This window comes from Corvus brachyrhynchos, unplaced genomic scaffold (assembly GCF_000691975.1).
Source record: "Corvus brachyrhynchos isolate BGI_N302 unplaced genomic scaffold, ASM69197v1 scaffold9, whole genome shotgun sequence".
Taxonomy (NCBI): Eukaryota; Metazoa; Chordata; class Aves; order Passeriformes; family Corvidae; genus Corvus; species Corvus brachyrhynchos.
The window spans coordinates 1,638,437-1,662,841 of record NW_008240037.1 but is presented as its reverse complement, the minus strand read 5'-3'; the positions used below and the strand labels follow the sequence as shown (position 1 = coordinate 1,662,841).

At 36.5% G+C, this 24,405-nt stretch overlaps 1 long non-coding RNA gene across 2 annotated transcripts in view; it reads left to right on the top strand.

Moving 5' to 3' along the window:
* The first annotated feature begins 10,934 nt into the window (after positions 1-10,934).
* LOC108449061 overlaps positions 10,935-24,405 on the top strand; it is a 27,246-nt gene continuing 13,775 nt past the window's right edge. Inside the window, exons 1-2 of one of the 2 annotated variants that reach the window (XR_001865162.1) lie at positions 10,935-15,972; positions 22,428-22,521. This is a non-coding gene — a long non-coding RNA (uncharacterized LOC108449061). Of the gene's footprint in view, positions 22,522-24,405 lie in introns of both variants that reach the window. The other variant, XR_001865161.1, reaches the window with a different exon arrangement.

Here is a 24,405-nt window from a genome sequence, read left to right as displayed (position 1 = left end):
CCAAGGGTGGCATCAAATTTGGAACTCTGTGTCTTTTGGATGAGCACCTTTCCATCCATAATTGCGGGGATCCTGGAGACACTGTGCCTCCAAACAAGAACTTCAGTATAAAGTAGTGCATGGTATAAATGCTTTCCATATCTGTGTGAGTGTATTTTCATGGGAATTACTTAAAAACAGGTCAAAGGAGGGTGATGCTTAAACAGCATGCAGGAAATCTTCTTAATTGATATATTTGCTTATTTTATTTGACTGACTTAATTCAGCAGATAATGCCAGTTTCTAGACCATATATTGGATGACATTATGTCTGTTGCATATAATCAAGAGAATGATATCCTGCCAGCTTCCCAGTTGTAAGCCATAAAATTTGTCCTCTGGCTGCACAAATCTCAAATTTAAAACGTTGCCATAACTTGCAAATATGCAGAAATGATTTACTTTTTGCATCTTGTTAGACTAAATATAAACTGTACCATTTATTGTTCATTATCCAGTTATTTCTTTTCCTGAGGAGTAGAAGAAAGTCATTCTGAAAGCTATTGGGGATGAGGATCTGTGCCAAATGAAATCTGAAATAAAATCATCTGAAACAAGCAGCAAAGTTGTACATTCCTCTGCCATGTTTTGGTATACAGATAATAATCCTTTCCCTTAGGATATAACCCTGTTCTCCTGACAATAGGTATTTGCTTCTGGCTATGATTTTTAAAATCATAAGTAATTAAGTTACTTCAAAGTATGATTTTTATCAGTCTGGAATGGAGGCATGTTTCTGAATTATAGATATACTTTAAAATTGCTTTCTTTCACCTTAGTGACATATACTCAGATTCTCTAATATATGGACACAGACAACTTTTTATCTTTGTACCATTTCTACATATGAGAAAGTATAGCCTGTCTTTTTTTTGTTATCATACTACACATTCCTTGCTTTATTATCTGAGAAACAAATTTTTTGGGTGATACTTCATTTTAGATGATAGCATAGAGAATATTCCAACTCATCCCATAGGACAAAATATACTTCTTGTCACATCTCAAATAGAACTGTGATAACAGTAAAATGAAAATATTACTCAACCCCTTGTTTAAATGACTGAATTGTCCAATAAGCTAAAAGCAGTTGCATATATGATTTAAACCAGGCACAGGTTTCTGACCACAGAAACTTCTGAGCTTTTTTTAAATTATAACAATTAATTTCAAAATTAATTCAGTGTGGGGAGTAGGAAACATTTTATATGTCAACTTGAATATACTATATTTTCTTATTATATCATTCAATCTTTTTCCTCCTCTATTATTTTTAAGTTGACCACTAAGTTATGAAATGGAAAAATACACTGCAAATACATGCTGAAAAAATGAGCAATGAGGGACTGTGTCAGGGCTACAACTTGGGATGAACAAAGCAATCCAAAACAGGATGGGCCAACCTTGGAAGGTTGCCTAGACTCTAGGCAAAGCAGTTTGTCTTCCTGATGATTTCACGTATACTCTACAACAAAACAGTTATTACTCAGAGCCCAGTTTTATTCTCTTCTGTGAGTGACAATATTGGGGGAATAGAAAAGCACCAACAAAGTGGATACATCATCCTTTAGATGTAAGATAACCAGAAAGGAGGTCCAGAATTTAATTTTCAGCTGCCAGGTTCAAGATCCCAAGCAAAGACTCTGGCAGGGTACACCCATTCTGCAGTGTCATGATAGCAAGTGCAGGGTTCTCTTTGTGGTACCAAGGAAGGTAGTCACCTTCCTCACCTGTTTTCTCACCAGTGGCTCATAACATGCTTTAGTCATCAGTTTACAGTGGGCAAATTCACAAGTGCTTTGTGCTTTGGTTGTTTGGGTTTTTTTTTTCTTCTTTAACATCTTGTTAGGAATATTTCATCATGTTAAAAGCTCTGGGCAACATCACATGTTACTCTGCATGTCTTAGCCTGGCTGAAAGAGCTTTTTTTCTGCATTTTTTCCCTCCCAGCTAAGGGAAATTGCCACTGCTCCTGCTTTCCATAATTGAAAGTTTGTTTATGTTTGGCTGGTGCTGTGCATTTTGGTAGCAAGAGTAAACAGGTTTCTTATACAACTCCATTTGTAGTGGCAGAATACCAGATGGATGTGTGTTCCTCCTGTCTTCTCCTCCTCTCTTTCATTCTTTTTTTTCTCTGCTTATTACACAATTTGTTTTTCAAAGACCTATCTTGATGTTCAACCTCTGATGTTCAAATCAAAATGAGTACTTACAGCACTTTCTGCTAACTGCAGGATACTGAATGTGTATTGAGAAATTATGCCCAAAATGTTACTAGAATTAAAATTTGCAAGTTTAAGGGGTTTATAGAGAGGGAGAGATCTGAGGTCTAGAAATAAAACCAGATCATGTCACCCTGAATTTTGGACACTGGCTTAACCATATAGAAATTCTGCCTTTTAAATTTCATTTCTAAAAACATGTTAAAATACTAAAGATATTAAGTGGCTAAACAGTTACTACATACATGCAGGTATAGAGTACTCCCAGAAAACTGGAGTTTTCCATTTAGTAACAGAATTTTGGGATCAAGTGTTGTTTAGACATCTACTTCAAACTATTTCAAACACTGAAGGACTATCAATTATTGCTGCTGTTTCAAAGAATTTCATGAATTGTAAAGGTCTTTGTTGAGGGAGACGGATGTATAATGTAAAAGTACAGCTAAACTCATAACCTAAATGCTTGCCTTTTACGCGGCCAGAGCACGTGGAGAGTGTGGAGAAGCAGCACCCTGCCGCTCCTCGTGACTCTGCTCTGCCTGCAGCACCGTGACCGTGCTGTGGCCACCGGTGTGATTGCCAGCCTGCCCTCAGCCGCCCGTGGCGCGGTGCCTGCAGACAAACGCACCAAGGGCAGCTGCTGGGACTCACCTGCCTCCAGCAGTGAGTTTGCTGCTGTGGTCTGCTCCTCTGTTTGCACGTGTGTTCCTACACACACTCACACATGCACGCCTTTTCTTGCTCAGAGAGATTTCCCTACCAAGGTGATGATGGTAAACATGAAAAGCAAACCTCAATATGCAACATAAAGTGTGCCACTTCTAGCTCATTTGCACCATGCCAGTACTCACTCTGAGTAGAATTGCTTAGCAGTGAAGAGAAACAATTGAAGTATAACCTCAGAGGATAATTAAGAAAATAGATTTTTTTCTTTAGCTTTCCTTGACATATTTTCTTTACAAGACTCCATTCATCTTTAATTAAGTTTTGCTTTGAGGTTCTGAACCTGGAACAGTGCTTTATTATTTTCCTTGTAATATAAACTTTACCTTGCAGGTATAAAAAAAATAAAGTCACGGAGCTATAATCATCAGATCATAGAATGAAAGGATTATGAGTTTTATACAGGCTAAAAAGTAAAATCTTTGAATTAATTAGCATTTTATGAGTTTCAGGTACATGTGAAATATCAAATTAATAGCACCTCATTCTATTCTTATTAGGTGTGAGAAGAGTATTAAGTGGGAAAATGTAACTCATGTTCAATTTAAGAGCTCTTCAAACTAGGAAGATGTTGGAAAGTGATTAAGGGCTAGGCCCAGAAATCTTCAGCAGCTTTAATAGATTAAATTAATGTAAGTCATAGGTTTGGGGGGTTTAACCTGAATAAGATGAATAAAATTCTACATCAAACAAAACACCCTTTTAAACTGAAATATCTTGTCTTCAAAGTTACTTTTATATCTCTGATATGAGCACTATCATTTCTAATCTTTACTTTCAATGTAGGATTACAAAGCCTATACTATTGCTTATTATCCAATTCTGTGTGAGAGATGCAATAGAAACAAGTGAACTAATCAGTCAAAGGTAGATGCAGTTACAGCTCTGAAAGATCACAGAGCATGAAAAACTAGTAATAAAGTACATATTTTCTTGCATATTAAACAGGCAAATCATTCTCATTTATGCTGTATATGCATGTAAAGCATTTTAAAGACAATATCAAAGTAGTAATCTAGTTTTGATCATGAAATATGTTAAGCATTTCTACAGAGTTTTATTTTTTTGAGTCACAACAATAATAACTTCTTTTGTTGTTCCAACAAAGCAAATATGAGTTTCCAACAATCACAGAGACCTACCTCAGTCTAGGTATGAGAATCAGAGCTTAAGGTTTCATTGTCCAAACCATAATCTAATTCTAAATTCCTCTGCTGGAAATGCGAATAAGGAAGTATTTCACTGTACATGTTCAAAAACTCAAACTAATTTTATAGTTTTTCTACTGCAGGTATTATAGATGGCTTTGCAATGTAATTTCTAGAACATCTTATATCTCATTAAAGTCCTATTACTAAAACAAAAAACATGAACAGATATTGATCATGCCAAAAAATAAAAAGCCAAATTATGAAATAGTTACTTGAAGGGGTGCGGAAATGTGAAAATCTACACTGATTTCAGAAAATAGCCTGACACATTCCAAAGAATTTTTCGGTTGTGCAGCTGAGGCTTATATCATGTGCCCTAATAACTACAGCAAGAAAGGCAGAGAGAAATTCTAATTTGAGATCAACTCATTTCTAGAACTCCACTCTACAAGGTAGAAATTGGTAATAGAGAGGACTGAGTACAATCCAAACATGTATTTATAGACAGTATTACTTCTTCAATGTAATTTTGCTTTCATGTTGAGAACCCTAGGTTTGAGACAGCTATTTTGTCGGAAACAATGACACTAACTTAACTTCGTGGTCTTGTGCTGTGTTGCTCATGAACTTAGCTTCAGAGCCATCAACCAAATTTCTCTTTCAGTGCAGCAACTTGCTACAGCTTCTTTTTTAAGGGGAAGGTAGAGATTGTGGAACAAGGTAGGTGTTTGGAAAAAACAGAAATAGGAGAATCCCTCAATATTTCAGTGTTTTATCTGGCCAACTACAGAGATTTCAGAATCTTGCTGACAGGTTTAAGAGGTCTATTTTAATATGCATATATGACTACAGGCTATTTTTTGAACGGTTAAAACTATTCCACAGTTGAATGCAGATAAATATTCATCTATCAATTACATATTTTTTCCTCTGTGAAGATCAGCAATTATGGTGGTGCTAACTTTGTTTAACAGCTAAACTCATCCTCCTCTTTGTTCACTCCTCCCATCTCATTTGGCTTTCTTATATGACTTCCAAAACCTGCTCTGACCTGAACATTAGAATAACATTAGAGTAAGACATATTTTGAGTCAGGGTTTAGTATTGTTTCGATCAGCACAAGAAAATTATGCTTTTATTTGCTTTTTCTTGGTTTGTATTTTGTTATCTGAGTATTTGGTTTGTTAAAGAAAATTTAGAATCCACAGTTTTCAGATTTGTTTGAATGTATTACCCTTCTAATTACAACCTGGAGATACATTAGACCGAGGAAAAAATAATCCACTCTCCCTCCCTTTTATGACTAAAATCCTGGTTAGCATGTTTCTTTTGACAAGGGAATTTCCATTCCAAGTAAGAAAAGCCTCTGCAACACCTCTGGCCACATTATGTCAACACCTAAATACCAAGCAAACATCAGGATGAGCTAAATCAGCACCTTCTAATGCAGATTTCTTCAGTGTAGCCCATGCCCCTTGACTTTCTTCTTTATTAAATCATGAGGCACTATTCACTCTGCTAGGTGCTGCTTGCTTGGTCAGGGGACTCTGGAGAGCTGGAAAGGCAGCACCATGGCTCCAAACACCTCCTTCACCTCTTTCAGGATGCTGCTGATCAGGTCCATCTGGACCACAGGAGCACAAAAGTATGGAATCTTGCAAAGTCTGGGACAGTATCCATATCAGCATATGAAAAAGGCTAAGTTCTATTTCCCCTTCTTTGTTCATAGCCATTACTCCAAAGGGCTGCCAACACCATCCAAGCATTTGCTCAGCAACCCTGCTATCCTTTTATCAAAATATTTTCTAGGTCACAGCTTCCTCTCCAGCTTGCTGCAAAGGTGGCATGTGCATAAAGTGGGAATGGAAATTTGGAGACCCATGGTGAGGAAAGGAACACAGTAAAGCAGTGTGCTCTTCCATAAAGCAGCATGAGCACAAATTTTAGGACATTCTATAAAATGGCAGCAGATGTTTATTTTGACTACACAGACTAAGGTGGTTTTTTTCCCCTAGCCATATAAAATTAATATTAATCACCAGAACGTGACATCAAACGCTGCAAATTAATATGACCTTCTACACAGAGTTGAAGAAAAAGAGCAGTCTTTCAAAGTGTTCAAGCGAAGAGAAGATGGCTTATTTTACTAACAGTATCATGCAAGTTCTTGTCCTGTTAAAATATTTTTATTACTACTAATTACTTATGTTCTAAGGGGAAAACAATGATTTCTCTGTTCCTTCTTAGACTATTTCACACTGCCAGAGTGCACATGAGCCAGCTTGTATTTCTTAAACCAAGTAAGTGCAAGCTGTAGTCTTGATGATATTTAAGGTTCAAGACAGAGTGAAGATTAGACCAGTTCTATGTGGTTTTTCTCTGTAAGAAGTTTGTCCTATAACATTTGAATTTTTTTATATATATGTTTCATGTAGTCTGAATAACAAATTTGTATTCTTTTACATATTTTATATATTTTCCAATAGACTCAGAAAGCTAAATTTAGAAGTACTTAACTTTTTCCACAAGGACCTAAGAATTTCTGACATCAGTTTTATTTGATTAAAGTGACAATAGAAATTCCATTTTGAAGATAAATGTGCAGATTTCAATTAGAGAAAATTTAAATTAGGGGCTTGCACACTTTTCTCTTTCTGCCATCAGTGTTCTTGAAGGTCAGATCTTGCTCTCTGTCCCTCAGCATTTTTTATTGAATGTCAGTGACTTTCTCAGTGACACCACCTCTGCTCTTGTCCCTAGAAGCACAGTCTGGCACGACTGAACCTGTCTGTCCTTGCTACCCACTGCAATCACTTTAGTTGCTAAGTGAGACTGAGCAGCTCTCACTGTAGTGTTTTCCCCTCTATAGTTTCCATTGGAAAGATGCAATGTCCCTCCAGACATCCCAGCTGATCTCATCTTGTCAAGTATAAGTAAGACAAACCAAGACAGAGAAGCCAATGTTTTGCCTTGTTATTATTATTATTATCTGTATTTACCAGACATTTTTACTTTGTTACCACTTAAAAACAAATCTTGGTCTCATTGTGCTAAACACTGCATGAACATAACTGATGAGAAAGTGTGTGTCTCTAAGAGCTTTCAGTCTGAAGGATAGGACATAAATAGCAGATGAAACAATCAAATCAACTGGACAAAACTGAGGGGAAACATGCTAAAAAAAAGGAATCCACAGTTTAATGCGTTCTGCATCACAGCCACAGTTTCCCATCTGTTTCTGGCTGATAACAGACTGAGAGATACCATTTCCCCTGTTACTGCTTAATTTAGTAAAATGTTATGTTGAAAAAAGTGTTACCTCTCTGTGGGGCATTAGTGGAATGAATACAAGTGAATACAATGCTTAAGAGGTTTTGGCCTCCCAATTATTCCAAAGGAAAAGTAATGCAGTAAGCATCAAAATGATTATTTGCTGTCCTATACTGTCAAAAAACTGGTAGTTCTAATAACGGGCAAGTCAAAGAAACAAGTACTTCTCAGACTTTCAGCCTTTCTGTGTGTAATCCCACCAAAGTCAACAGTTGTACAGGATAGGATTCAGCCACAAGATGTTGAAAATTAAAAAAAAAAAACTTTAATTTTCAGGAAATGGATATAAATAAACCAAATCAAAGTGTAAAGAAGGGAGAAGTTTCTTTTTCCTTTAACTTTTCAGAGGAAGGAAAAAGTCTTTTAAAAGGTACTATCCAGCAAAAGTAAATCTAAGCAACTTTTGCTTAAAACAGCTAAATGCATATTGTATTCAAAACCCTTTTACTAGTCTTCTAATATATTCCCATAATTTTTTCATCAGTGGATGCTAGCAACTTATGTCCACTGTAATCACAATAATTGTGTTGTCTTAAAGAATTTTGTCAAAATTTCTAAAGGATAACAAGCTAATAGAATAATTAAAAGCATTATTTCTATATTTATTCACCTTAGAAAAAAGATGAATTTTTATATGGTAACAACATTTAGGCAATTTTCTGCTTAAGATAAATCTTAAATTTTAGGTTTATATCTCAATGTAAGGTGTGGGATGTGGAGAATTTATTTTGTTTAGCTTCATGAGCAATATTTAAAGGTTCAGTTGTATTTATCAAACTGATTCTTCAACGATTTTTTCTTCTGCCGTGCAGCTTATTGATTTCTTTTTTTTACTGGAAATTGTCTGTCAGCTGTTCGATTTGGCCACCTCACTTTTCAAAAACTTAATTAGGAAGCAAACTTCATCCTGGGTAATGGATGTGAGAACTTCTGGCAGAGGCAGAGGTACACACATCTGGGGCAACTGCTGTTTGCTAAGTGACCCTGTGTCCAAGCCCAGGTGCACTGTGTCCCTGTGCTGCCACTGAAATTCTTCCCTTCCCTCAACTAGCTCATGTCAAGGTAATTCAAGCTTCTCTGTATCCCATTGTGATCCATGAAAATTATAATTTATTGCACTATAGTTAGGTACAATAGTTTATCTACATCTCAGAGGGCTAGGTTGCTTTTGTGGTCCTTTCATAAGAGAAAAAGTGTAATCCCATCTAGTAAAGATTAAAAGCAAACAAGTTTTCTGACTGCATTTTGAAGTGTCTTCACTTTTTCTTTTCTTTCTTTTCTCTGATCTAATCAATAGTCTTCAATTTGCCAGTCAGGCCATCTCGTACTTGGCTGCTAATTTAGAAACTTCTGGAAATAGGATTTTTCACCTTCAGTTTTCTATTTAACACATTCCAAGCATCACTTCTCAGGTAACATGAAAGATAATTTCTTTCTCACCACAAGAGAAAAGAGAAAATTTCTAGCTATTTTCAAAATTATTCTGAAAGGATGGAGGCTGTCTGCAATTTTTGACTGACTGTGTTTCTTTCTCTTGGTTGGTTTGAGGGTTTTTTTCCTTTTTTCTTCCCAGAAGCCCCCAAACTGATTAAAAGTCAAGCTGTTGAGACAAAGTAATTTTGAAAGATTAATTTGATGTCTTATATTTCTTTAATATCCTTAAACTAGCCTGTGTAGTTAAAGGATACTAAAGAAATATAATACATAAGTTACCCAATAATATACTGAATAGCATAAACTACACCTACGGGAGAGATATGAAGAAATTATGCTCTTTGCTTGATTTAATTTATTTTTTCTTTTGAATATAGGCAGAGTGAAGGCACAAATTTGTGTAGTTCATAAATAATCACAATCTTTAGGGCTAATTTTTTCATGATTTGCTTCCACTACCAGAAACACAGGATAGAAATCATAAGGTAAATAAATATCAGAACATCTGACAAAAAAAAGTCTGTTAGAATGTTATGAGAAGAGAAATAATAAAAGATGGAAAAGGGATAGAAGGAAAGGAAAATCGGGAACTAAAAAAGTGAGCTAAAGCACTAAGAGAAGAAAATAATGGTACAAGAATAAACTTGCCTGTAATTTCTTCTCAGTCTTGGCTTACATTTCTGAGGCAGAGATTGCTTTTAAATACTGTTCAAAACATAATCATTTAAATATATCAGATGATGGTCTCAACAGAAAATAAGATTATCATTTACCATTTCACACATCAACCACTAATTTCCAATTCAATATAGATCTTCTAGTTTGGAGTGTCTCACTGATCTTAAAAGATCTTAAGTGGAGATTCACATACAATTGAACAAACATACAATCAAATTCCAGTCCCTGTTTTCTTTTGCATATGCTATTAACTTGTCCTTATATTTTAGTAGATTTGACTGTGTCACTAAATGTCTTTTAGTCTATTGATAAAATATATAGGTACCTGTATATTACTTTTTCCTGTATGTATTTTCTTGAGGAATAAGAGAAACTACATTATAATGGAAAATTCACTGACAATTGGTTAACATTTATATTTATAATTCTGCTGTCTTTTTGTGTTTTATGCTTGTATGGAACTTGCTTATTGTTATAGGTCAGAAGTCATTTAATTCTATAAAACATGTCATACTTTAAAGACAACAAAAGGAGAATATGTAGCTATAGAGTTTATCCAAACTGTAAGTAAAAGGAAGTCTGATGAGTTAAGTATATTACATTTTCAAGGCAAAGAAATGGCACTATTGCATATGGTAAATAATGTCCTTTTTACAGAAATGTATACTAAAGCCTACAACACCACCTTATTGTTAGGCAAAATTAATAGCTGTAACCAGTAGCAATATTTAAACCTCTTGTCAGCTTATAGCTGATATTATATTAATTCTTATGTGTGTCACAGATAATTGAGATTACTGAGCTACCACACAAGGCATTATCAACTACTAAATATTTCATAAAAAATGATGTAGCAAATCAGTGCTCTTAGGTATTGTTGTGGGTTGTGGTTTTTTAGGCATTGCATATCAACATGTCAATACTCCTAAAGAAGCCTAAAACATCCACACTAGGACATGTGCAACCCACAGCAAGTTGCCACTTTACACTAGACCATGGGTATGGGCGCGTTGCTCAGGCAGCTGATTTTGAATTGCCACAAAAGGCAATCTGACATAGTAGAGAAAACTGAAATTGATGGTGGTTTACCTTAATATGTCAGGCTGTAATCTGCTGTGGTCATTGTGGCTTTAAACTGAAAGAAACTAGGTTTAGATGCTTTACTGAGGGTGGTAAGGCACTGGAACAGGTTGCCCAGAGATATTGTGAATGCCTCATCACATTCAAGGCCAGTTTGGTTGGGGCTTTGAGCAACCCGGTGGAAGGTGTCCCTGCCCATGGCAGGGGGCTTGAAAGTAGGTAATCTTTGAGATCCCTTCCAACCCAAACCTTTCTATGGTTCTATGATTTCAGAAGCAGCTGAGCAGCCTCAGCAGCTGTCTGGTACCTGACAGGAGCAGAGGGAGGCAGGTCACACCCAAAGCTTCCAACAGAAGCTGGGAGGATGTCTGGGACTGCCACACTCTTCTGTGGAAATAAATGTTTCCTGTGTCCTTTCACCCTTGACTAGATAGCCACTATTTTGGATACTATCGGAGAGATGTTACCTACTCTTTCAAGTATCATTAGGGGAGTGCAACAATACTCCCGCTTAAGTACTACAGGCATAGGGTTAAAATTAAGCTTGATTCTTGGGAACTGAAAGCTGTAGGAAATTACTGTTTCTGTGACCTGAAGACCTTGATGGTTTAATTACAATCCTTCTAATTACTGCTTTCATTCTGACCATAACGAGTCACATGCCTCTCTGATCATTCAGTCTCTGCTAACTCTATTCTGCTTCTCTGCACACTGTCATTTCTGTGTGCTAACTTATGTGATGCCAGTGATTTCATACCCTGATTAACTGAATTACTTATTGAATGGAAACATCTTTTTTTCCAGTTATTTTTCCCTTTACTCAAGCCTGCAACCTTTGCAAGACAAAGAAAGGCTGCTGTGTTCCCTGAACCACACAGATGGTGCACATGGTGGTCTCTGAAATGACATTCAAGTACAATTCAGTCCTTGAAGAATATTTAATCTCTTTCTCAATCAAGAAATATCTTTAAAATTAGGGTATTATGTTGCTGGGCTTTTTGAATTATGCTTGTGATAGCCTCATTGCTAAAAGTGACCAGGCTTCTGCAATTCTAGTATTTTTGGTAGTTTATTTTAAAAGATTCCAAATATTAATGTTTATTGAGCATTCTTTCTGTGAAAATCAGGTCCTTTTGAAAATTTAAGTCCATCTGTTCTATTTTTCTGCCTTCACATCTCAAGAAGTCATGGGAAAAATAAGCATCCCCTGGCTGGCACTATGTGAACTAACCATACTTTTGGCAAAGAAAAGCTTAGGCATGCACAGTTTCTCTACCCCAGCTGAAATCAGCACATCTTCCTATCTCTTACATGTGCCTTTTTTCCACATTTAGTCCCACAAAAACTATAGAGATCACTATGTTGCAGATATCTGGATAGATAATTTTAAAGGCTGTATTTTCCTTTTTTGTAGTCTGACCCTATAGGGTGGTTTTGGTTTGGTTTGGTTTTTCGTAGAGACATAACTGATATTCAATCATTGGTAAAAGCACTCATTCTGTCAGAACTACCTTTCTCTTCTAGTTTATTACTCTGATTAGTCATTAAGTATTCAGAAGAGTATATATCCCTTGACAACCTACATGTGATGTCAACTGCATGTGTCCTTGCTCCTAAGCTGAACAAACTAAAAAGAAAACTGTCTATGCCTATAGATTTTTATCTGTTGGTGCAGCTATATCTCTCCTCCACAGAAAGCCAGCATTTCAGCCATGATGAATGACTTGTATACACGTGATTTTGGTTTTGAATTCGTCACTCACTTTACAATGAAAACTGAAGCTGAGGTGTTTTAAAGGCATCCTATACACATACATATAGATAGATAATGGACAGGTAGGTTGATTGCTAGATAGATAGATAGATAGATAACTCAAAGCAAAACAAAAAAAACCACAACCCTTTTGCTGAATCAAAAGTGTTTCTCACATGTGGAAAAACTATCAATGCACAAATTCAAATCTTCATTTGCCGTATGTATATTTGCATGTTGCCATTTCCTGAAGAAACTTTCTTTTCTATCAGTTCATGAACCATCAGTCCTTTAAAAATGAAGTCCCTTCTCTGTAAAATTCTGAATAATTGCATTCATATAAATATGGTTTCACAATTTTTCTCTAATTATTATAATTCATTATATTAAAATATTGAAATGAATGTTAAATTTTCTGTATTCTGTGGGAGACATAATTTGAAATTATACACAGAAAAGGATTTGAGGCCCAGGTTCATCACAGTCCTCCAACTGCTTATTACTACAGGAAATGATGGGAAGGAGATGGCATGTAGTAGTGCATATGGAGTTTGATCTCCCTTTTGTTCTCTTCTTGTAGTATTAGATGAAGGCAAATCATATGTAGCATTTCAGATATTAACTACTTTGCTATAATACAGATTTTTTTTTAGCAATTAAGCAAATATTTTCTTTGTATTTTTTCCAAGAATATAGATTATATTTTAAAAATAAAATAATTTTGTTATTGTATTATAACCGTTCCTAACAGTTGCAGCTGAAATCCAAGCTCTCTTTAATTAGGCTCTGTAAATGTGTATAACATAGGAAAAGACATTCTGAGGTACAAGTAGCATAACTTATACCTAGATAAATTACAAATTACAGTTTTAATCCCTGTTTTTAATTAAAAAGACAAGATTTTATAGAAAATTTCAGTGTTGTCAAAAACCCCATGTAAATGTTCCAGCTTTTCTGCTACAGAAAAGTTGAAAAAGATGACCCATGTGTGCTGAAAGGACCCAAAAAGGCTGAAAAGCAGATACTGAAGTACAAAATGGAAAATGCAACTTAAAACTAATTGTATTTTTTTGGGCTGGTTATTTGTTTTCAAACATTTGGAGCTTTTAAAATAATTTTTGCAATGAAAATATTTCTGTTTATGGGCATATAAACAGTCATGATTCGTAACTGTTTGGACTGATATGCAGAAAAAAATACATATATGTGCAATATACACTATGCTCTCATATGTTTTTTACATATCTATCTTATCATAAACATTGTGTTGTGTTTAATTTCAGATTTGCTTTTAGTTTTCAGACAAGCGTGTTCCAAGTTGCAACTTTTTTCTATCACCTTTCTGTCATAAAAAAAATGATGCTAACAGAGCTTTCAGGAGTATGTTCCTCCCCTGAAGAACTGAAAAGAATTAAGAAATGTTAGGATTTGCATAAGCTCTTTTATATGGCTGCCTAACAAAAAAAGGTCAGGAATGACATTCACTGAACCCCATATGACTATAAATTTAAAAATACATAAAACAATTACATTGAAAATATTGAGGGGAAAAAATAATGCAAAAAAAACCCCAGATGAAGATGTGAAATTCATATTTCAGGGGGAAAGAAATCTGTAATTTCATCTTTAAAAACTTGTATGAGATAGTTAATTTTCAAGGAATGAAGTAGACTTAGTGATCACTATACAGAAGCTGAACAGGAACATGACTAGGATCTTTTCCTGTTCCTGTTAGCTGTCTCAATACCATCCTTTAGGCTTTTAAGGTTGTCTTCACCTGATACTTCTCAAATATTATTCTCAGAAATTACTTCTCTGTTCCTCACCCTAATCCAGTTCTCTCAGACTTTACAGATACGTAAGTTCATACAAATGGTGCCATCTCTGTATCACACGTTTTCTGCAGTTCTGAGGCAGAGGTGTTTATGCACCATGACAACATTTGTTTTTGATTTAGCCTGACTAGGACACATGAAATACTTATCTGCAACAGTTTTATCTGTAAGATTTTAATTACATTACACTCACATGTGCCAACTTTGTTCAATATTCATACAGAGATGCCATTTTTATTTCATATTACATAAAAGTGCATATGAGTATTTTGAATAAGAACAGAATACACATTGTCATCATTCACCCACAAAATGTTTATTCCTTTGTTATGTCTCCATGACTCATGCTGAATTGTATATTACCCCTCGAGTTCTATGGTAACCCTTTGGGATCTTGTAGAAAGAAGCAGTTTAAAGATGCATAAAATATTTTGGAATGTCTGCAGTTCTGATTTTCTTAATGTTTGTACCAAAATGGATGTCATTTACAAGCTATGAAATACAGTGACCTGGCAAGAAGCAGGCCAGAATTCACTCCTAGTTACCTGTGTTTATAGTTCTTTTGGTGTTTCCAGGGCTCTGTTCATGCATGCATCTATACAAGTAGATACACATAATTTTTAAAACTGCCAGGCTGTTGTGTTTTCCCTCTACATGTTTAAGGATCACCTACGTTTTTCTTTACTCAGCAAGTTGGAATTGATTCACATGCACTTCAGTTTGGTTTGTGTTGAAGGATCCAGAGAATCTAATAAGTTTTTCAACAGATCGTTTGAACAGAGATTCGTAAGACTTCATTTAGATATTTCTTGGTGAAGTTTTTAGAACCACCAGGAAACTTTTTATATAGATGGACTAAAATTTTTAATGAAGGCTTGACACATATGAGGCTACTCGGTTAACCTGTTTCAGAGAGAATACCACTGAATTCCCCCAGGCATTTTATTCACTTTTAGTTAAAGTTTGGAAAAGGCATGCTAAAGGCTGTTGGTTAAGTGCTATGGTTTTGGGGAGGGTAGAAGAGGGTCTTTGGGGTTCTTTTTGTTGGGTTTTTTTTTGTTTTTTTAATTTTCCATTGCTGATTTGTAGTCCTTTTTAATATTGCTGGGGAGAAGTATTTATATCATGAAACAGTTCTGAGGCAAATACTTTTATATCTACAAGAAAATTGCACATACTGGCACACTTGGAGGAGTGCTACAGCAGAGGTATCTGTTTTGCTTCAATAAAAATATTTATTGTATTTAATTTTGTATTTTGTATTTCATTTGGTTTTTGGTGCAAGAATATGAACCAAGATAAGAAGAATTAGGTTTTTCTAGCCCACTCATGTATGGAAACTAAGAAGTCCAGGCCAGGGCAATGGTGTCCACATAGACCACCTTCCAGAATAGTGGGGAACAGCAACATGCAGTATGGAGGCATGTTGACTCAGGCAGTTCAGTGATTTCAGAATTTGGTTTAACTTAGCCTGTCTGAATTCTTCCTCATAATCCTGGACTTGGTAAATTGTATAATTATTGACTGCATTGAGAACACGTTCAGTGGCACATTTATCACTGTAGCTGCATTTTCTCTGACTTTGTTACTCTTTTCTTTCAGGAAGTGCCCTAAATACAAGGTAATATTCATGTGTCACTCACTCATTTTCCACAGCAAATGTCTGCTAACTGACTTCTCAAGAATATTTCGCAACACAGATTTGTGGCCTAACGTGTGGATTAAAGGTACAAGAGATAATTGTGATTAATTACAATACATTCTTGGTGCATGAAGATACATGTTCAAGTAAATTTGACTGCCAAAATAATTGAATGCTTCTTCTTTTATGCATTTCTAATTAAATATAATTTTCAGCATCTTAATATGTCTACATCTCTTGACAAGTTACAGCTATACTTGTACATATAACATAGAAATACATACTGCTTTAAAACTATCTCAGCATTATGGTATAAATTTTATTCCATTGCTAGACATCAAGAAGGCAAGAAGCTGAATTTCTACATCCATAAATACTCTGAGCACCTTAAGAAAATCTTACAGATAAATCTCTTTCATCATGCTTCCTCTTAAAAAAATTATATCTGCCCAAATGCTAAAACAATTAAATGCAGAGGAAAACCTAATCCTCTTGTTGCAAGCTTAAAAAATAGTCTATATTTTGTTAAGCTGGCAGAAAAGAACACCCAACTTCCAGGGATAGAAATGTTTTCTGTTATACTGACAACCCATCAGCAATCCCCATTCTATCACACCCTTTATTTTTTTCCTCTGCTCAGAAACGTGATTCAAAAGTTATTGTCTCAGGCTGTGTTTATGACACAAGCTGTGGCAGAAAATTTAGGCTTTTTAAAATTTGGAGAGAGGAGGAGATGTCTTTTACAAAAATGTTAGAATTGATCCATGAGCAATCACAGTTTAAACAGATTTTTCATCACACAATTTACTTCATTTGGGGAACTGTTATAGCAATAGCAGAAAAAGCTTGGGTTTGGGGTTGGTTTTTTTTGGTTTTTTTTTTTTCTGCAGTGTATGCAGATTTTAATGTTCAGTAGAGCTCTCATGTCCATTCCAGACATCACTGTATTCTGATGCATTGTGCAGGTATAAAATGATAAAGTCAAGAATGTACTTTGAGTACTTTTCCAGTTAGGTTGCTTCAGTGAAGCACTGTTTCCCTCACAGATTCAGTGGCTGGCCTACTATTGAACTAGTAGTCTGAACAACTCACATACATTAGGTGAGAAAATGTAAACCCTGTGAGGTTCACTGCAGGCAGAAGTCTTCCTAAGCTGATCACTCCGTTTTTACCCTAAAGATACCTTTGTTGATGCTAGGAACCTCTAGCCACTTGGGATCTCATTTGCCAGGAGAGAAGCACATGGTAACTATACCCACCTTGCAGCTGAACTGTCAAGAAGTTAGAGCACTTTCTTGGGAAGTGAGAGGCCTGGCTTGTAGATACTACAGAACCTACAAGTCAAGCTACATCTTCGCCCCGCAGATAATTGGTAGCCCATATAGTATCTTTGGTATGGATGCTCTGGGGCACTCATTCTGATCTTAATGCACTGCCCAGCTGGGGAGTTGCGGGTGGTGTTCCCCAGCTGAGCAACAACAAGAGCAAGTTTCTCAGTACTGAATTGCCATCCTGATTCCCAGACCTTTCATTCATCATCTGTACAATAATCACATGCCGAAAATCTCCCGAGAAGCAAAATGAATATCCCACCATTGCACTCTGCTGCAGCACTGCCAGCTGCGCCTCAGCCAGCCAGTTTCAACCTAAGACAAGACACACTTAGACTGGCCCTCTGTGCTGTTAGTTTGAAATACATAAGGTCATGATGCAGCCATGTATTTGCAGGCATGTCCACTGCTTTGCAGTAGAAATTATAGAACTTTTGTTTTACAGATGGCTTCCCCAAAATTTGATGTTCTGTATATAGTATTCTTTAGTAAGTACACCTAATGTCATTTAGAAGACTCCTATTTTTCAGTATAAATAGTGTTATTTAATGTCAAAAGTGTTTGCATCTTTCAATAATATGATGAACTAAGAACGCATTTGCAGTATATGCTGTGAGTTATGCTACTGTGTGTTTACAACATCTCTCTCTTTTTAGGGCACATCCATAATTCAAAGGTGCTTATTACTTCTTTCAACCATTTGGGGTCATGAGCTGGACATAAATTGTTTGTTCCTTTTGAGTATTTTGAGCTGAGTATATCTGTCATACTGGACTCTCTAAATTTTTTTCTTCATTTCCCCTGCAACATGAGTTAAACATTCTCAGGCATTGTGTCCACAGAAAAATATCATTCTTTAGCAGCTTTTTTTTAAAGTGCTCTCCTAAGGTCATCCTAATAATTCTTCATCTGCAGTGTGGATATTCACATGGTGTTCAACATTCCTCTGAGAGAACACAATTTAATCTCTCTCATTTGTTCCTCTGTGCCATTTAAAAGTATTTATCTTGTATAGTCATACAGAAAGGTTGAACATATATGATACTTCAGCAATCTTGGAGAATGAATAACAAAAAAAAAATCATACTCTTTGGAACTGCATTTGAAAGACAGAGAACCAAAACTTTTCTATCAGTATCTTACTGTTTAATCCATGGCAATGAAACTATTTTCCTGGAGAAAAGCAAAAGGAGCAGATACCGATCTCTTCTCTGTGGTGACCAGTAACAGGACCAGAGGGAAGTTGTGTCAGGGGACGTTTAGGCTAGGTATTAGAAAAAGATTATTTACCCAGAGGGTGGTTGGGCACTGGAGCAGGCTCCCCAGGGAAGTGGTCACAGCACCAGCCTGACAGAGTTCAAGAAGTGTTTGGACAATGCCCTCAGGCACATGGTGTGACTCTTGAGTATGGTCCTGTGCAGGTCTGGGAGTTGGACTTAACGATCCTTGTGGGTCCCTTCCAACTCAGCTGATTCTGTGATTCTTATTTAAAATAAATGTGGAAGTGTTTTTATATTCTCACTAATGATGAACATTTCTATCTAAGTTCTGCTGATGCACTTATCATCCAGTGAAATGGCCCAGGAAGAGGGACCCAAAGCAGGAAAATTCCTCAGTCTAGAAAAAATCCCTGTGGTTGTATCCTCGAGAAAGGAGAGGCTTTATACTACAGATGGCAGATAGGCTTCTTCTGCAACTGGTGATCAGTTACTGTATAAAAAAAAATGAAGACATGAAGACATAACCTAAACATTAAAATAGAACTCATGATAAACATATCCAGACAGTCTTTGTTTTCAAATCCAAACTCACACCTTCTAGGATATTTTACACTGCCTCTTTTAAGAAGAGATTTGCAGTTAGTACCAATGAAATCCAATTGTATCAAGAGACTTATTTTTAATACTTAGCTAGTATAAACTATTTCTGTCAGGTCTCCTTGTACAGCCTGAGCAGCTCAGACATAACCACAAAAAATCCCTTTTGGAGACTAATTTATAATCTGGTCTGGTGTGTGCATATGCATCTGTCAAAGGATATTTGTCACCTGATTACAGGTTTCAACTACAGACTAAGAGTAATGTTTTCAGTTCTGTCTTGAAAGCTCCAGACATATTTTTATGTCAACATTATTTTGCCATAAACTTTGTATATATGAAGAAAAAAGAAATTCAGAACAAAAACCAAAAAAGATTTATGAAACTGAGTTGTCTCAAGATTTCTCAATAAGGAGGGCAAAAGAATTTCATCACTTCAGAAATGAGGGACCAGCATGAGGATGCATATGCCATGGTAAGGAAAGGAAACATGGAAAGGCAGGAAGAGGAGTAGGCATCGATATATTGCTCTTGGAAGCATGGGAATTTTGGACTGGATGACTACAGAAAATCCCCCTCCTCTGGTCTGGGAGGTTTCTTCAGCAATTTTGCATCCCACTTCCTCCTTTCACAGTTTACACAAATAAAGCAGAAGTAAAAATGCTTTTCTGCCAGTTAGAGTAAATATTGATCATGTAAAAAAAAAAATCAAATTTCAAAGGTTTTATCAGAAAATAAGTCAGGAAATCTGCATTCTGAATGATTCCCAGGGTAAAGTATCTTTTTGTCCTGTCCCTGTCCCACTGAACTCAAATAGCAAAATTCCCATTGGATTAATGGGAAATAGTTCATGAAACAAGTAAGTCTGTTGTATTGAAACTTCATGATGAATTTTCAAATGTCACTTCAAAAATTAGTTCTGCTGCTGCAGATTGTAAGGTTATATAAACACTCAGAAAGTTGATAAGGGGTTACTGAAAAGATTTGAATAAGATCATCTAATGACCACGTAATTTTACTCAGATGCTCAGGAGAAAATAAATGTGTCAGTGTTGTAATTATTAAGAGACACAGGAAGTATTAGATATATAGTATAGATGGTGTACAATAAAATGTTACTCTATCTTCTCTCAGTAATGAGATTAGATAATATCAAAGAATGCCTTCAGAGAGCTCTCTAGCAATAGTGAAAGGTCATTTGGACTTTGCACAATACGGAGAAAAGAGAGACCCACTGATTTTTAACTTTTTTTTTTCTCAGAACCTGGCGAAAAAAATCACCATGTATAATGATGTATGAAACAATTTTCGACAAAATGGCTGCCTTTGCCTAGCTTTAACCAAGCTACTGATCTGGGCCTTCTAACACCAAAGGTTTTATACAGCCAATGAAAACCCCAATTCTGAAGCTTATTTTACCTTACACTTCCCTACCAACAGCTGTATCTGAGTAATCATGTTCCAAAATATGAGTGTGGTTTACTTTTCAAAACGTATTTTGAATTTTGGGAAATTCAATTATTTTTAAAAACAGTCTGGGGGGTCCCAAACTTGTGTTGTCAGCCAAGTAAAGATAAATATTCTCTGGTTAAGAGGAAAAAAAGAGTAGATTACATAGATGTATTCATCTTCTTATTGAGAGGACTTTTTGACCCTCAAGAGAGAGGAATGTTGGAAGTGCATGTGTGCACCTCCTTCCTTTCTGTGGGGAAGAGGGGAGAGGGGAAGGGAGGAGACAGCTCTTTTTCTCTCCAGTCTCTTGAAGCAAGCAATTCCTTTGTCTTCCCTTTCCTTAAAGAAATTCATGACTTCCAATAAAGTGCACAGACTTACACAAAAATAGCTCAGCAGCCTCATACCTATAGGTCGCTGCTGGCATATGCTGAAAGCAACAGTTAAAGGAAACACCTTTTTTTATATCCCAAAACTCAACTATCAAGTGACTCTGCTTGAGGCCATCAGGACTTGGGGCCATCAGGACTTAGAAGACACAAGCAAATTCTGGTGGAAGCTCCAGTTCACAAGGGACTTAAGTTTAACTCTAAAATTTAAACTCTTAGTGTTCAAATAAGTTTGAATTTAAGGGAAAAAAGGTCTTGTGCTCCCTGACTAAAGGATTTTCTTCAGAATCTCTTTGTCTTTCCTGTTTAAACATTCATAGGCAAGGCTCATTTTTCTTCTATAACTAGAAATAGCAAACGTAATAATGAATCTGATCAATGTCTGCCAGCAAGCCTGGTCTACATGAGGCTTTCATACAGCAATTAGGATTTTTGACTCTTTCCTTTGATCTCTAGTCTTGCCCTTGGCAGTTGAAACATTGCCAGATGGACCTTGACAACGGTTCATGTCCACTCTGTGCTCATATGCTCAGGCTTCTGTGAAACTGTGCCATAATTAAATCTGTCTCCATCAACAGTCATAAGAGATTTTCTTAGGCTGGGGGGTGGGATGAAACATTTCTGGCTTCTAGTGTGTTTGTATAATGATCACAGGTTGAAATTGGAAGTCTCAAGGATTTACCTTTCTCTTGCTTATACAGAATCTTAAATTCACCATAAAATGAAACCGAAGAAAGCAGATATGGATCAAAATTAATACAACAGCAACAAATAAAAGGAACACACAGAAAATTAAGGTCAAATCTTAGTTCTGTTAAAGTTAGAACCAAAATATCTAGCTGTCACAATTGAGCTCATTTTGATTAAAATACTAGGAGTGAAAATACGATTTATAAATCTGTACATTGGTAAGGTTTGGAGTTTTTTTATTGGAGATGCTAGGGATAATTTTTCTTGGGATGAACAGCTGAACAAAAGATCCAATTAATTCCAATAGGTGACTGTAACCTGAGTAATCAATAACTATTTTCATCTATAAACTAATGGCCATCACATGTAGTAGGATGCCATACATATCCATTTTCATCTTTATCAAAAATCACATTTCTCTCTGCCTTTTCTTTCTTTATTTCTTTTTTATTTCCTCTTTCTTGCACACAGTTTTCTAATTGGTGGTATTCATAGGGTAGTTTTAATTTAATTATGACTAATGTTTTGTCTGTGTTCAGTCTCTCTGAGTGCTATCAGTCTGTAGCTCTTAGTAGTTTACTGTCCAGAATCAGGTTTTGCAAAAAAGATAACTCTACACTTTTACTTTATCCTTATACTGTAAGATGGTATATATGTTTTTTGTTTGAACATAAAAACCCTTAGAACTACAGTGAACTCATTACTTTGGAACAGAGCAAGTGTCCATCACAGATCTCAAAATAAAGACTTTGTGTAATCAGGGTAGAAAATTCTTAATTCACTTTTCCCATGGACTTTTATTAAGGAGATAACACATTCGTTTGAAAATCTTCACCACTACCATATGTTTGCCATCTCCAGGCTGCATTGGTATGAAGCATTATATCTCTGGCTGTAGCTGGGATCAGGGCAGAGGTCCAGCTGTGTGGGATGGGACAGGCAGCTCCTCAATTAGGTGAGTCACTATATTTACCTCTAATTCATCCATCAGCTCCTAATCGCTTCCCATTCCCTCTTCAAGAAGTTGCATTGCTCAGCTTCCTAACAAGTTCAAGAACGTATCAATTCTTTGCCTCCAACAGTATTTACAGATTTGCAGCATATTTCATGATGAATAAATACTTTCCTTCCTCTCCATTTGATAAGGAATAGTTTTATAATTATGACCCTTGTCTTGCTGATGGGGGTCAGGGCTTGTAAATCTATTCTTTCTGATAAAGTTAGTTCCCCAGTTTCTCAGGCTACATACATAATTTGTTTTGAGAAGGATACTGTTCATAGGATAAAGAGATGGAAAAAATACAGGCTTATGTCCTCATTTGAAATCATTAAACTAAGATTTAACTTGAGACTCCTGTTTTTTAGTTAGTGGCTTTTACTACAAGTCTGTGATCTATAGGTTGTGAGCATATAATCCCTATTTCTCAGTCATATACCGACAGGATCTAGGTAAATCAGTGACTGTACCTTCCCCATGATCCATCAGGCAAGAAGGAAGTACAGTTAATTACAGAAAAATAAAGTAGTAACAACTTGGACAAATTCTTCTTCTGTAACTGCTCATAAAACATGGAACTTCCACAGCATATTCACATAACTGATAAAGGATTACATGCCTCCTCAGCAGGTTTGCTGACAACACAAAGCTGGGAGAAGTGGCCGATACCCCAGATGGCTGTGCCATTCTTCAGATAACCCAGCCCTTCAGAAGGGCCCCAACAGGCTAGAAAGATGGGCAGCAAAGAACCTTCCAAAATGCAACAGAGGCAAATGCAGCGTCCTGCACGTGGGAAGGAGTTACCCCACACACCAGTACATGCTGGGGGACCACCTGCTGGAAAGCTGCTCTGCAGAGAAGGACCTGGGGTCCCGGTGGACAACAAGCTCTCCATGAGCCAGCAGTGCCCTTATGGACAAGAAGGCCATTGGTGTCCTGGCGTGTATTAGGGTGAAGGGACGTGACCCTGCCCCTCTACTCAGCCTTATTGAGGCCACATCTGGAGTGCTGCATCCAGTTCTGGGCTCCTCAGGACAAGAGAGACATGGAGTTCCTGCAGCAGGTCCAGCAGAGGGCTATGTAGATGATTTAGGGAATGAATGGAGCTTCTCTCTTATGAGAAAAGGCTGAGGAGGCTGGGCCTGTTTAGCCAGAATAAGACTGAGAGGGGACCTCATCAGTGTCTATGAGTATCTGAAGGGAGGGTGTCAGAGGATGTTTCCAGGCTCTTCTCAGTGGTGCCAAGCAATAGGACAAGAGGCAATGGGCAGAGACTGATGCACAGGAAGTTCCACCTGAATATGAGGAAGAACTTTTTTTACTGTGCAGGTGACTGAGCACTGGAACAGACTGTCCAGAGAAGCTGTGGAGTCTCCCTCACTGGAGATATTCCAGAACCATCGGGGTGCAATCCTGTGCCGTGTGCTCTAGGGTGACCCTGCTTGAGCAGGGAGGTTGGACCAGATGACCCACTGTGGTCTTTTCCAACCTTACACATTCTGTGATTCTGTGAAATTATTTGAATGCTGGAAAATTTGAGTTGTGCTAATACAGAAAAAAAAAAATAACATTCTGCCTTTCCTGGAGTCTAAGCAATTTCTTTAACTGGGTTATAAAAGTTGCATTCCAAGGGTGCTGGAAAGTTTTTCACTCACTTCTTTATCAAAATAGCATCTTGATAGAGAAATGGAATTAGTTTCATGAATTCAAACATGAAAGAACACTAAAAACATGGGCTTCTGAATGTAAATTTCATTATGTGTGGTTAGTTATGGACAGTGGATTTTCTTTCTACGTTTTGTTCTCTTTTTTTTTGGAAGTTTGCTGAGTGAATTGTAAGTA